The 12,711-nt window shown below is 47.2% G+C and overlaps 1 protein-coding gene across 1 annotated transcript in view; it reads left to right on the top strand.

Moving 5' to 3' along the window:
* Nucleotides 1-4,471: 4,471 nt before the first annotated feature.
* The window catches only part of rai1 (retinoic acid induced 1), a 55,407-nt gene continuing 47,167 nt past the window's right edge, over nt 4,472-12,711 (top strand). The window contains exon 1 of the mRNA XM_030088687.1: nt 4,472-4,815. The gene's annotated coding sequence lies outside the window, so the exon portion shown is untranslated. The remainder of the gene's footprint in view (nt 4,816-12,711) is intronic.

Here is a 12,711-nt window from a genome sequence, read left to right as displayed (position 1 = left end):
TTCAATATGTCACCTTCCGCTGTTAATGAGCCCCTATTTCTTCTTCTCTTTCTGCACTGACGACAGCGGGATGCGTGGATGATTTACGTGTCAGCTTAATTTTAAAAGTTCAAGACATAAATACAATATTCAGACAAAAAGAAAGACATGAATAGCCAGTTGAAACATGTGGCGCTGTCCGTGGTGCTGAATGACAGCAGAGCCGTTCACAGCAGTGAGCGGCTGTCCAGGCGCTGTCCATGGTGCTGAACGAGCAGTCCTGGGCTCCTTCAAAAGGTACTCAAGAAATACATAAGAACGTCATTAAGGGAGGAATTTCTATATTCATACATTTGAAATGCTTATTCAATAAAGAATTTCCATATGTTGTATTTATTTCCTGATACTCTTAAATAAGTTGAGCACAAGAGGGACTCCTTCTGTTATCTGAGCCACAGCCACGAGGAACAGGAAGCATTTCTATCTATTCTATTCTATTCTATTCTATTCTATTCTATTCTATTCTATTCTATAGATTCCCCAGCAGATGGCGCACGCATAAAGCTTTTAACAGTGGGCCATACACACGCCTTACAGTACAGCTGGGAATCACTAGATGGCGCTCAGTGCTCGTGGATATTTTGAAGTTGTTTGTGTCATGAACGTGAGGACATTGCGTATCAGATACTTTAAAATAAGAAATAATGCTTGGTACATTGGGGCGAATAACGTTTTAATTCAATCAATAAACTATTTTTTTTTTGTTTTTACTTCCACTTTTGTTGATCTGAACATAAACAGCAGATGCAGAACCTCACCGGACTATGTATTATATAGAAAATATATATATAATATGACTCTGTGGATTTATGAAGCTATATTTTGTCCATAAATCCGTAACGGATTCTCTGTTTTTTTTTTCTTGCAGTGCGTGTACGGGTGGAGGGGTGTCTTCAGACTGCCATGTTGTTGCACTTCTCAGCACGACCACGAGGTTGTGCACTTACCATGTGCAATTACAGTTACTGATTTAGCTGATAAGCACAATATAATAAAAGTTTTGAATTATATTGCTAAATTCATATACTTGAGAGTTGAAAAAACGGAGACTGCTTTTTACCTTTTTGTCATTTTATTTACTGAGAAAAAGTGACAACTATTTTTGTTCCACTTGAGTGGGAATATTGGACCATGAAACGCCCAGCCCTGATGTTGTTTACCCACCACACAGCTGACCACCCCACACTCTCTCACCTCTTTCAGAAGCTGCCTCTGCCTAGTAACAGTATCCAACGCCAGTATCCTCCCGTCTCTATGGCAACTAAGAGCAACCCCCTTCCTGTCCTGCCTCCCATTGATCCAAGGTGCGCGTGGCTGAGTCCTGGACGACCCTGACCCTTAAAGCTCCAAAGACCCTCTCCATCGGTGAACTTGAATTATGGCCTAATTGACTCACGCATGTATTAAAGTTTGAACGCTCTTAGGATGCTGTGATAAAAGAAAATAGATGGATGCAATCTAAAGAGAAAAGTGATCAACTGCAAGAAAGTGGTGTCACATTACCACTGAAATCCAAAAGAACTCGTTATTTTCTTGATAAATGAACCACTGAGACCTGGAGACGCACCAATTGTTACCCGAGGCCTCATTGTAATGCTGCATGGAGACCTTTCCTGCTCATACACTTGAGTGCAAAACGCAACTTGTATACAGACCCTTTTCATGCACACACACCGCGCGCGTGCATGCACGGGCAGATGTGAGCGTGTGCGTCACAGCGTATGGCGCGCGCCGAGATGAGAGGAGCTTTCAAACGCCTCTTCAGAGGCAGACGTTTTTAACCCCTGTCCGTCTCGATTGATGTCGGCGCTGTAGGCAAAATCACGCCTCACTCAGATCCGCACTGATCAAAACAAATGCGTCCCGGAGAGGATAGAAGAACCAGAACAGATTTAGGCGCACGGGGCGCGTTGACGCATGGCTTGGCTTGGCTCCGTGCATCTGGCGGTACTGATCTCCAAACTGTCGAATAGTCATCATCATCACTTTTAAAACAAAATGACTGATATTATTTCCCGCTTTCAGATTGCAAACCGGGCAGGGAACAAGGTGAAGGCCCCTCTGCTTGTAGCACCTCCATGCTTTGCTCCTTAAAGCGCCGGTGACTGTGAGTGTTTCTACCCCGGTGAGTTTGAATTTCACAAGCTGAAAGCCTCTCATCGCATTGAAGGAAAAGTGTAATGTTCCCCTCTGAACAGCCGGCCCGGCTCGTCCCTCTTGTTTTTCAGTCGGCTGAGCAACAGCCTGCCGATAAGCGTGCCAGTGCGAGCGGGCTCTGTATCTGAAGTCATGAATTTTTAAAAAGACGACTATTTTGCGGCCGCAGCTAAAATTAGTCATAGTCTTATGAAGCTATAATTAGAAAGCAGATGGAAAGCGTTCATTTATAATGGTACGTGGAAGGTTTTGACATTTCCAGGTGACGGTGGTGCGTGTGCGCGCGTGCGGGCGTGTGTCTTGGCGACAGAGACAGAACTCCCCCTGTCTGTTGTCAAGGTCAGACGGAGGCGCATCCTTTTGCGTCAGGCGCACCGGGAGAGAAATTAAACTCCAAATCAATCGCCCTTGAACCACCGCGCACGCGTGTGAGCGCGCGTTCGCGTGTCCGCGTGCCACCGACAGAATGGCTGCCTGTAGATGCGCGTGCGCGGGGATCTGTTTATGAACGTGTGAGAAGTGTGCGCACTGCTCTTCAGTTCATCGGTCCGTCCTGGCGCGCGCGTCTGCGTGCCAGGAGCGATCACGGCCCATTGCCGTAATTGCACAAGGCGCAATGTACACGGCTGGGTGAAAAGAGAGGGGGGCAGCCGCTTGTAAACCCGATGAAATACTCTTGACTGCGCGAGGCTTGGGGGGGGGGGGGGGGGATTTAGAATGACCGAGACGTGCGACGCTGGGTCGTGCGGCCGCGCGCGCGCTGCGACAAGTCCCGCTTCTGCACGAAAGAGAAGGCAGAAAACAAGAGGAGCGGATGCTAATTATTGACGCGCGCCTGAGCAAGCTGCGAGCAGCCGCTCATCTGTCACTCAGGAGGAGAGGAGGGAGAGGAGGAGACGGCTGAATGGAAGGAGAGTCTCAGTCCCACTCGCCCCCACCTCCCCACCTCCCCCTCCCCGCTTCCTTATTTTCATTCATGGCACAATCAGTGACACACGCATACACATATCTCCCCCATGCAGTGCCTGGCTCGGTCCCTCTCCATCAAAAGACCCGCTCTCCCTCACACACATACACACACACACCTTCATATAGGGGCCGGCTTGCTTCTTCCTTTTTCTTTTGTTATCTAATTTTCTCATGAACACAAAAACAGACTGCGGCTCCCCCTCATCTTCTCCTATCACTGGCTTTCACACTGGGATTTTGGTCATCTCTTTTCACACATGAGTAAACACACAGAGCATGTTTCTCTCAAATTTCTCCCTCACCCATACACACACACACACACACACACACACACACATTCCAGATAATAACAAACCGGGACAAACACGTCCAAGCCAAACAAGATAAACAAAAGAAGGACACAACAAAACAAACACAGGCACAGACAGCTGCACGTCGAAAATTGCATGTAAAAATTCTCTTTCCCATTTGCACGCACACGCACGTTCGTCTTTCCAGACACACATGCTGCTTCCTCGCCACCCACTCAGAGAAAGTGAGGGAAGGAGGAAGCATGGGAGGGAGGGAGGGAGGGAGGGAGCTGGAGGAGGAGGAGGAGGAGGAGGGAGAGCAAACCTGAGACAGAGCAGGCTTTGAAGCTGCCGCTTGCCCTTTCTCTCTCCTGCCGGGTGCTTCTCAGTGCATGAGAGAGAGAGAGAGAGAGAGAGAGAGAGAGAGAGAGAGAGAGAGAGAGAGAGAGCGAGCAGGTGGTCCCACAGCTCAACCACTCCTCTCCTCCCTCCCATCAGTTCATCAGCAAACTCTCTCTGTCTTCCTCTCTCTCTCTCTCTCTCTCTCTCTCTCTCTCTCTCTCACCTCAAGTCTCTCTAGACCTGACACACACATACACACGCACATGCACACACACACAGGAAGATGGCAATCACTCCACACCAGCATCCCCCATCTGCTCTGCCTCTCCCTCTCTCATTCACACACACACACACACACACACACACACACACACACACACATCAGTGAGTGGTGGCCGTCCGACAGGCTGCTAGACTCCCCAGCAGAGGCTACAGGACAAGACACACCGACTCCTCCGTCCACCCACCCGACTCACCGTCCAACAGCACCCTCCAACCCCCCCCCCCCCCCCCCCCCCCCCCCCCCCCCCCCCCCCCCCAAGCTAATTCCATTATACATTCCCGACTGGAAGGAAGAGGGGCTGTCTTCTAATTGCTTTCTTATCCCCCTGAGTCTCCCTCGCCCTCTCCTCCTCCTCCACCCCCACCTCTCTCCTCTACGACCATCCTCCTCCTCCCTCCTCTCCTCCTCTCAGCCCGCCCCTCGCCCTACGTGCACTCAACATGGCAGCAGACAAGCAGAGGAGGGAGTCAAGCTAGAGAGCAGAAGAGAGGGAGAGAGAAAGAGAGCGAGGAGGGGAGAGAAAGAGAGAGAGAGAGAGAGAGAGGCAGGCAGGCTGCCGCTATCAGGGAATACTGGTGCCATTTTCAGCATCGCAGGGTAAAAGGATTGAGCCTCGCCGCTGTACAGTTGGCTTGGCTCGGCTCAGCTCAGCTCGCCTCGGCTCAGACCAGCTGAACAAGAGGGGGATTGGAGGGGACAATTAAAGGAGGAGAGAACGGCTGACCCCTAGCACAGGTACCACGCTTTTCCCTGTCGTTTGTTTCTTTTAAAAGAAGGGCAGAAGTTTCACAGCAGCACAGCACAGATGGAAGTGCAAGCAAGGGGGGATTGGCAAAGGGGGTGTGTGCGTCTGTCTGCGTTAGTCTGCGTGTGTGCATGCCGAATAGAGGACAGCAGGGTCTCTCATGGGACTGCGTTCTATTTTCATTTGCAGGGTGCTTCTCACAGGGGAACAACATTTGCCTCCTACACACACATACATAAACATGCACTATCAACACCTGCCTCGACCCTGCTCCCCACCAAGCATCTGTCCAAATAACAGGCAGGAGGGGGAAAAACACACGAGAGAAATTCTGGATCTTTCTGCAAAAACACATGGATAACATGCAAGGGAGGCATGAGTTGCAACCTTGTTTTGTTTTGTTTTTGTTTTGTTTTGTTTCCTTCTCACTCTGTTCAGCATCCTGAGCCCTAGGACGTGTTACGTAGTCTTAGAACAGGACACTATGTCAGAGCAGCGATGTGTCATACCATGCTGTTTACGCTTCCTCTTGCATAAGGGGAAAAAGGAAATACATGTCCACACAAACACACATAAAAACAGTAATGAGGGGAATTTAGTCTGGGTGCTCATCTGTGTAATGATATATATTGTTGTATTTCTGTGAAGATCTTTAGTACGGTTTTCCAAAACCTCAAATGCTATTTTTAGTACCACATTGAATATGTTCTGGCACTGGATGCGATCTTGCTCCTATGTTGTGTGTTCACCTTGAGCGTGCCACACGGTCTCACTTCAGAGGCAGCTTTACTACAGTACGTCTTTAAATGATGCACTGAGACTGCAGTGTCACTGCTGACTGAAAGTGATGCTTCCAACAGCCTCGCTCACCCCGAGGAAAGAAGGAGGGGTGAGACAGAGGGAGAGAGAGAGAGAGAGAGCGAGAGAGAGAGAGGTGCGGCAGAGAGGGGGACAGTAAATAAAAGCGAGAGGGAGGTGGAGAAAAGCACAGCAATATGTGTTTGTGCATGTGCAAGTTGGGAAGAGAGAGAGAGAGAGAGAGAGAGAGAGAGAGAGAGAGAGAGAGAGAGAGAGAGAGAGAGAGAGAGAGAGAGAGTCTGTTTTGCGTATTTGTGGGAGACAGAGGAAGAAGGGGAGAGTGCAACAGGGAGGAGGGGCAATGACGGAGATAACGCAGAGAGGGTGTAGAGAAGTGTCAGGGAGAGAAAACAGAGGTGAGATAGGTGGCCGTGTGTGCGGGCGTGTGTGTGTGTGTGCTCATACAAGAGTAGGAATAAAAGATGAGGCAAGAGAGGGTCGGTGGTAAGAGGTTAATTAAAGGAAGGACACAGTATGAATGGTGAGATGAGAGGCTGATCTCCTATAGCAAGAAAAGCAGCATGGCTGCCATCAATGCATAAACACAAGATCATGGACCCCGAATGTGTGTGTGAAAACGTCTCTTTGCATATGTTTATAGCACAATACCAACAAAGAAACAAAATATTCAGTTATCATTCTGCTCCTGCAGGTGCGATGTTTACAGGTGACAGCAGAGTTACATCTGTGTGTGTTGGGCGCGCACAAACAATGTTTTTGTAGTCAAAAGAAACAGATAACGGAAGAGCCGGCCCACTGGCATGGCTCAGATTGTTGAAGCACCTCAAATACTCAATCACCGCAATAGACAGTAAGGGTATGGCACACAAAATATCAGGAAAAAAAACAAACACTAAAAAGCACTACAAAAGTCTGTCCTCCTGCTTCTCTGACTTTTTTCTCCTTCACACACGTAGTCAGACTAACAGTAGGTTTCCTGCATGATGCAACGCCATGAAAGGAAGCTGATTATCATGGAGATTGGGAGGCGTGTGGAGAACAGGTTTCCGTGTGTGTGTGTGTGTGTGTGTGTGTGTGTGTGTGTGTGTGTGTGTGTGTGTGTGTGTGATGGTCAGTAAAGGGCACACTGAAATTGGCAACTCATTGTTGTGGTGAAATGAAAGGTGAAAGCTTCCCTCTGTGTCTCTCTACTGCTCACTCCCATTTTCTCTTCCCCTGCCTGCCATCCTCTTTCTGCTCCTCAGTTTTGGATCAAAACAAATACGAGAGGTCAAGGAGAGCGGAGTAGAAAGTAAGAAAAAAAAAAACACAATCAAAATGGATAAACAGATTATACATGCATACGGACAAATGAGGACAACATCCTCGTTAAAAGAGAGAGAACACCTTGTCGCCCTCTTTCAGCTCTAATTTCCCCTCCCTTACCTTTAATCTTACTAACATTGATCTGTCCCGCAGTTTATATCTCATTTCTCAATTAGTGTAACATGATTTAAAAGCAAATTGTTGGAGTCTTAGTTTGAACACGTGTGTCTGTGAGTTTCCAAGCAACGCACTTTAAGCCCCAAGTGCCCATCTAATTGCCCCGGAGGCTCACGGTTATTTACTGCGGGGGGTTATTAGGCCGATGGAGAGAGAGAGAGAGAGACAGACAGACGGAGTGAGAGTCAGGGAGAGAGAGCAAGAGAGAGAAAGAGAGAGAGAGAGTGTGTTTGTCCCTCATTAAAGAGAAGTGGCACAGACGATAGCGGGGCTGTAAGGAGCAACCGGACCAGGTGACCATCGCTGAAAGTACGTGTGCATGCACATGCAGTCAGCTAATGAATGTGGACACTTCACCTTTCGACTCACAGCAGGTCGTTTGCATTCATATTGAGTGATTATTTCTGATTCGTTTGATGAATCTTTGTCGGAAAAACTTCTGTCATAGTTTGTTTCTTATCTTTAGTGTTTTATGAACAGGTATGCATCTCCTGTCTACATCCTAGGTAATTATGCATCGGTGAAGAACCCTGTTTGGTAGCACAGGGGGAAGGAATTACCCGTTGGTCCTACTCCACTATACACATTTGTGCTTCTCTACTTCTTTCTGCCCAGAAACCGGCTCTCTGGTCCTTGCGATTGTGCTTCAGTGGTGCATATCACCACACAATTGGCTAATTAATCACATTTTCAAAAGTAATTGCGAAACTTTTGGTTTACAAAGCCCGTACTGAGCAGCTCAGTGAGTAATCCAGGCTCGTGCTTCTGAATCCTATGCTGTGGCGCATTTGCTCTTTGAAATTCAGCGACAAATTTTCAGAGGCTTAGATGAAAAAACTGGCACGTGGCACATTTTAGATAGTCACATGACAACGCGAACGCTGAAAAATAAGACATTACCCGAGGGGCTGAAAGTTTGCAATAGCTGCCTTTTAATCATTTCCCGTATCAATATGGATCACATGATGCACGGAGCAAACAAACCCCCAGAAACAGAAAGAAGCACATGTTCGCAGAAGTGTAAACACGTGGTCTGCAGCCTGATGTCACACTCAAACCCCAAAACAAAACCTAAATGAAAATAGACTCGTCCTCATCCTCTTTGCATTTTACACTTCGCCGCGGCCGTAAATGCGTCACGGACATCATGAGACCTCACACACAAACACACACACACACACACACACACACATGCACCGTGTATTTTCAGGAGCTCAGCCTGAGTGCGGTGTGACAGGGCGGGTACATGCTGTTCCAGTGAACAGTATACCGCTGCTGCTAACCCAGATCTGATTACACACCGGTGCCCGTCAACGCGCACGGCTGTGTGTGCGCGATCATACGTGTCGGCGTGTGTGTGTGTGTGTGTCCAGCCCGCATTTGGGCCTAATGCAGTTTGCAGGTAATATGTTTTTATTGGACAAGCCGGGACGGTGTCAGCGTAGTGCGTCTGTGAAGCGATGGCTGATGTATTTCCCCCTGCGAGAGCGGGGAACATCAGAGGTAGACGGAGATGGCGAGGGAGACAGAGGGGGGAGAGCGAGGGGGAGAAAGAGCAAGAGGTTACTGCAGGGGAGAGAAGACGGGTTGGGAAGAGAGAGGGAGAGCAAGGGAAAGCAAGGAGGGGGGGGAGGAGAGAGGAAAGGCTCATCTGTATGCTGGTTACTGTGAGCTGCTTGTTTGATCTGGAGGGAGTACTTAGTGCGGGATGGTGGGATGCTGCAGAGCAGGGACGGCAAAAATAAGGTTCCTGCAAGTGTGTGTGTGAGTGTGTGTGTGTGAGAGAGAGAGAGAGAGAGAGAGAGAGTGAGAGAGTAATTAGGTGTGAGGTGTTGGGTGCAGCACTTTGCTCATTAAAAGGATCTGGCTGGTGTCCAGCTCTGTGCAGTTCATCAACTGTCCTTCATATCTTTCATTCTCTCGGCCCTTCCTCCTCTCTCCTGTCATCTGTTACCTCTCCTCTCCTTCCTCTCACATCCCTCTCTTCTTTTCTCTTCTCTTCATTCCTAAAAAAAAAAAAAAAAGACGCTGCTTTGCTAAAGCACTGCTGAAAGACGGAAAGGGGAAGGATGCGAGGAATGTGGGGGTGGGGGAGTGTCTTTCATCGCTGATGAGTATTTGATCACATGTGCCTCATTAAAGGCGAATAAACAGATCTTGTAAATGATCATTAATGAACGCATTTGCACATATGTGTACTAATAAGTGCATGCGTGATTTTGAGGTCTCGCTGATACTTCATATGTGGCTGTGAGTTTAAGACAGCGTCTGGCGAAGAAGGTGCTTAGGTGCTCGGTTAGACTGGCAGGTTGTTAGCAGAGTTTACCTGTTGGGCAATTAGTGAAAATCTCCACATAAATAATTCACACATATGCACCAGTGAAAGATGGCACACACACAGGTATTGGGTTTTTTCTTCTATCTCTTTCCATCACCAGTTTACTGAGGAAATTCAGACGGAGCACCGTAGGTGTTAAATCTAATCGGAAAATAACAAGTCATTCTCACTCTCTGTTTTGGGAAGAAGTTGAAGACGCACGCAGAAGAAGTATGCTTATTATTGTTATTAAAGTTCTTTTGTGACAGTGCAGAGAGTTTTATTTGCCAGAGCAGCTGTTCAACCTTTTAACCAGCATGCAAGAAACTTGTGTGTGCATGTGTGTGTGTGTCTTCTGGTAAATGAGAGCTGCTTCTGTTTAAGCGTGTCCTCAAGACAAAAAGAATGAAAGGGAGAAGCAGGAAAAACAAAAGGGAGGGGGGAAAAAAAAAAACTTTATAAGCAGGCGAGATGAAAAGCCTCCTGGAAGGAGTGAAAAAGAGGGGCAGAGAGGCAGATGGAGAAAACAAGAAGAGATGAGGTGAGAGCAAAAACAAATAAAGAGTGACGCCACAACAGGGATCAGGGAGATGTAGAGGGAGTGAAAGACGGATGTGGGAAGAGAAAACTCAAACAGCAAAACACGGCGCAATATGGAAAACTCCAACAAAATTGAGGAACAGCCACAAGCCAGACATGGAGATTGTTTTTTGCATGTGAGAGACGCAGTGAGGCAGAAATAACAACCATTAGAGGAGGTGCATGCGATGGGACTGGGAAATTGTCAAGAATTGTACTAGAATAAGAAACTGTCACCGGTTTCTCTCCTGTGTTCTCATCACGCAGCAACAGCAGTACTTTGAAAAGTTTCTACCCATCCAGCTCCCCCCAGTGTCTTCAAACAGCTGCCGGAGTTACATAATGCTTTGCTCTGAAAAAAATGAGAAGAAAGAGAGAGAGAAAAAAAAGAACTAAAGGGGAGAAATGCTACGGAATATGGCAAAATGTGCACGTTTCACATGTTTACCTAATCACCGTTGTGACCTGAAAAACACTTTTCAAGTCGGAATGAAGAGTTCGGCCTTGTTTTCTTCACAACTGTGTCAGTAATTCAGCTTATGTTGCAGGGTTGTGGGTCACTGGGGACAAACCGGCTTAAAAATGGAGGGAGTGAGTCCATCGCAGACCGAACGCATACACTCACATACACACCTCAAGGTTATATTGGGATCAGCAGTTAACCTGAAGACCATGTTTCGGGGCTCCGGAAAGAAAGTTCAATACCAGAAGAAAACCCAAGGACGATCAGGAAACATGCAAACTACACAGAGAAAAAGCCCAAAGAGACAAAGAGGCACAAAAAAGACAAGTCACAATTACAGAATAGGGTAAGAGAGGATTGCTCTACAATCTGTTAGCAAATCATTTGTAGATCATTAGGAGACAGGTTAAAATTTAAAATAAACATCATTTTTATCCAGGTTATTGCTAAAATTACCATTAAACTCCATGAAGTTAAACTAAAGTGGCTGTCTTCCACCAGAAAAACAAAGTTGAATCCCACTGAGTCCTTGTTCATCCTTGCTCCCATCTATCATCCATACCTGCTTCATCCAACGAGCCAAGAAAAGGCAGAAATACACGCCGGACAAAGAGCCAATCCATCACAGGGCTGCCGCAAAGACACAGACAATATACATGCATAACGGATTTCCTTAAAGTCATCAATCAATCAAACACACATCTTTAAGTTGTAAGAGGAAGTCAGAGTGTATTAGCAAACCCAGTCTCTCACAAGGGAGAACATGCAAACTATAGGGACACGCCCCAAGCCCACGGCAAGAGTGCTTACCTCTGTGGTCCCTAGTGATTCTATTAGCTCTAACCCATTTTCACAGCTGTTGCTAGGTTGCATGTGTGTTTGCCTACATGCTCGTGTGTGTGCCTGCAAGTACGGCGATGTTTTGCTTGACTGCTTCTGTTCTACTGACACAAAGTGAGTTCTCCGCCTGTGAATTAGCTTCTATAGCAACCTGTGCCGCACAGCGCTCTGCCTGTGCCATCGGAGAGTGGGTGAGGCCCGATGCCAGATCCGGGTACAGCGGGCACGCCGGCATGCCGATGTCTGCAGACAATGGGGCGTTTCTGTGGTAATAGGAGCGCTGGGGGGTTAGTGGGTGGCGGGGTTTACTATCTGCATTGGTATGTGGATGGCACACAATGTCAAAAGCAGCCTTCAGTGTGATAATGGAGTAACTCTGGCACTCCCACAGTTTGTTTTCCTGCTGTTTCTCTTCCTCCACCTCTATTTTTGTTTGTTGCTGTGTGTCTCTCCGCCTTTCATCCCTCGTTCTCTCACTGTTTGCTTCCCTTCTCTTATCTCTTCCTCTCTCTGTTTGCTTTTCTCCACTCTTCTCTCAACGTTTCTCTCAGAAAGAGGTTGCGGCATTGTGGAGGTGGGTGTAGTGCGGGGGCAGAGGAGATCTTATTTTTTTTTTTTATCAGAATGTTTTTGTCAAAGCTGGCCCATCACTGTAGACACACACATACACACACACACACACACACACACACACACACACACACACTCAGCGTCACATGCTAACAACTAACAGTCAAGCTTTGGCACATAACTAAAAAAAAAAAAATGCTGAAATCAAGCCCAGCAGTACACAACTCACATGGTGTGCTGGACAAAATAAACAAAATTATGAAATTGATAAAAGCTAAATGAACAAAACAATCACGGCTCGGACGTCAGAGGCAGACTTCACGTTCCCATCTGATCTACATAGCAGTCACATCCAAAGGTGTGTTGTTCAGCCACCCCAACCGGACGAACAGGGACATGGTTCAGATCTGGCTAATTGCTGATGTTCTCATGCATAGAAAACATGAGGGAGATGCTAATGACCCCTCCCTCAGATGTCTATTGACCGGCCGAGCTGTAGCCATGGCACCCAGGACACATGCACACGTCCTGTTTTTCCACACATACCACGTTCACCTGAGGCTCGGATAAGGAGTGAGCCTGCGCCAAAATTTTAAATTAAATTATAATTTGATATCATCAATTATCTCACTTGTTAGCGTGTGTTTCCGCCGCGTTGAGCAAAACATAATGAATGCCGAGCATGGAGCTGCCAGCTTACTCTCAGCTATAATATTGCCTTATTATACCTATCATCCCCTTTTTGCGGAGATAAAACCATGTCTGTTGAGCATTTATATAAAAAAGGAAAGGAAAGAGAAAGAAAGAGGGAAGGAA

The sequence above is a fragment of the Salarias fasciatus genome, chromosome 4, assembly GCF_902148845.1.
Source record: "Salarias fasciatus chromosome 4, fSalaFa1.1, whole genome shotgun sequence".
NCBI lineage: Eukaryota > Metazoa > Chordata > Actinopteri > Blenniiformes > Blenniidae > Salarias > Salarias fasciatus.
This window is presented reverse-complemented; position numbering and strand designations above follow the sequence as displayed.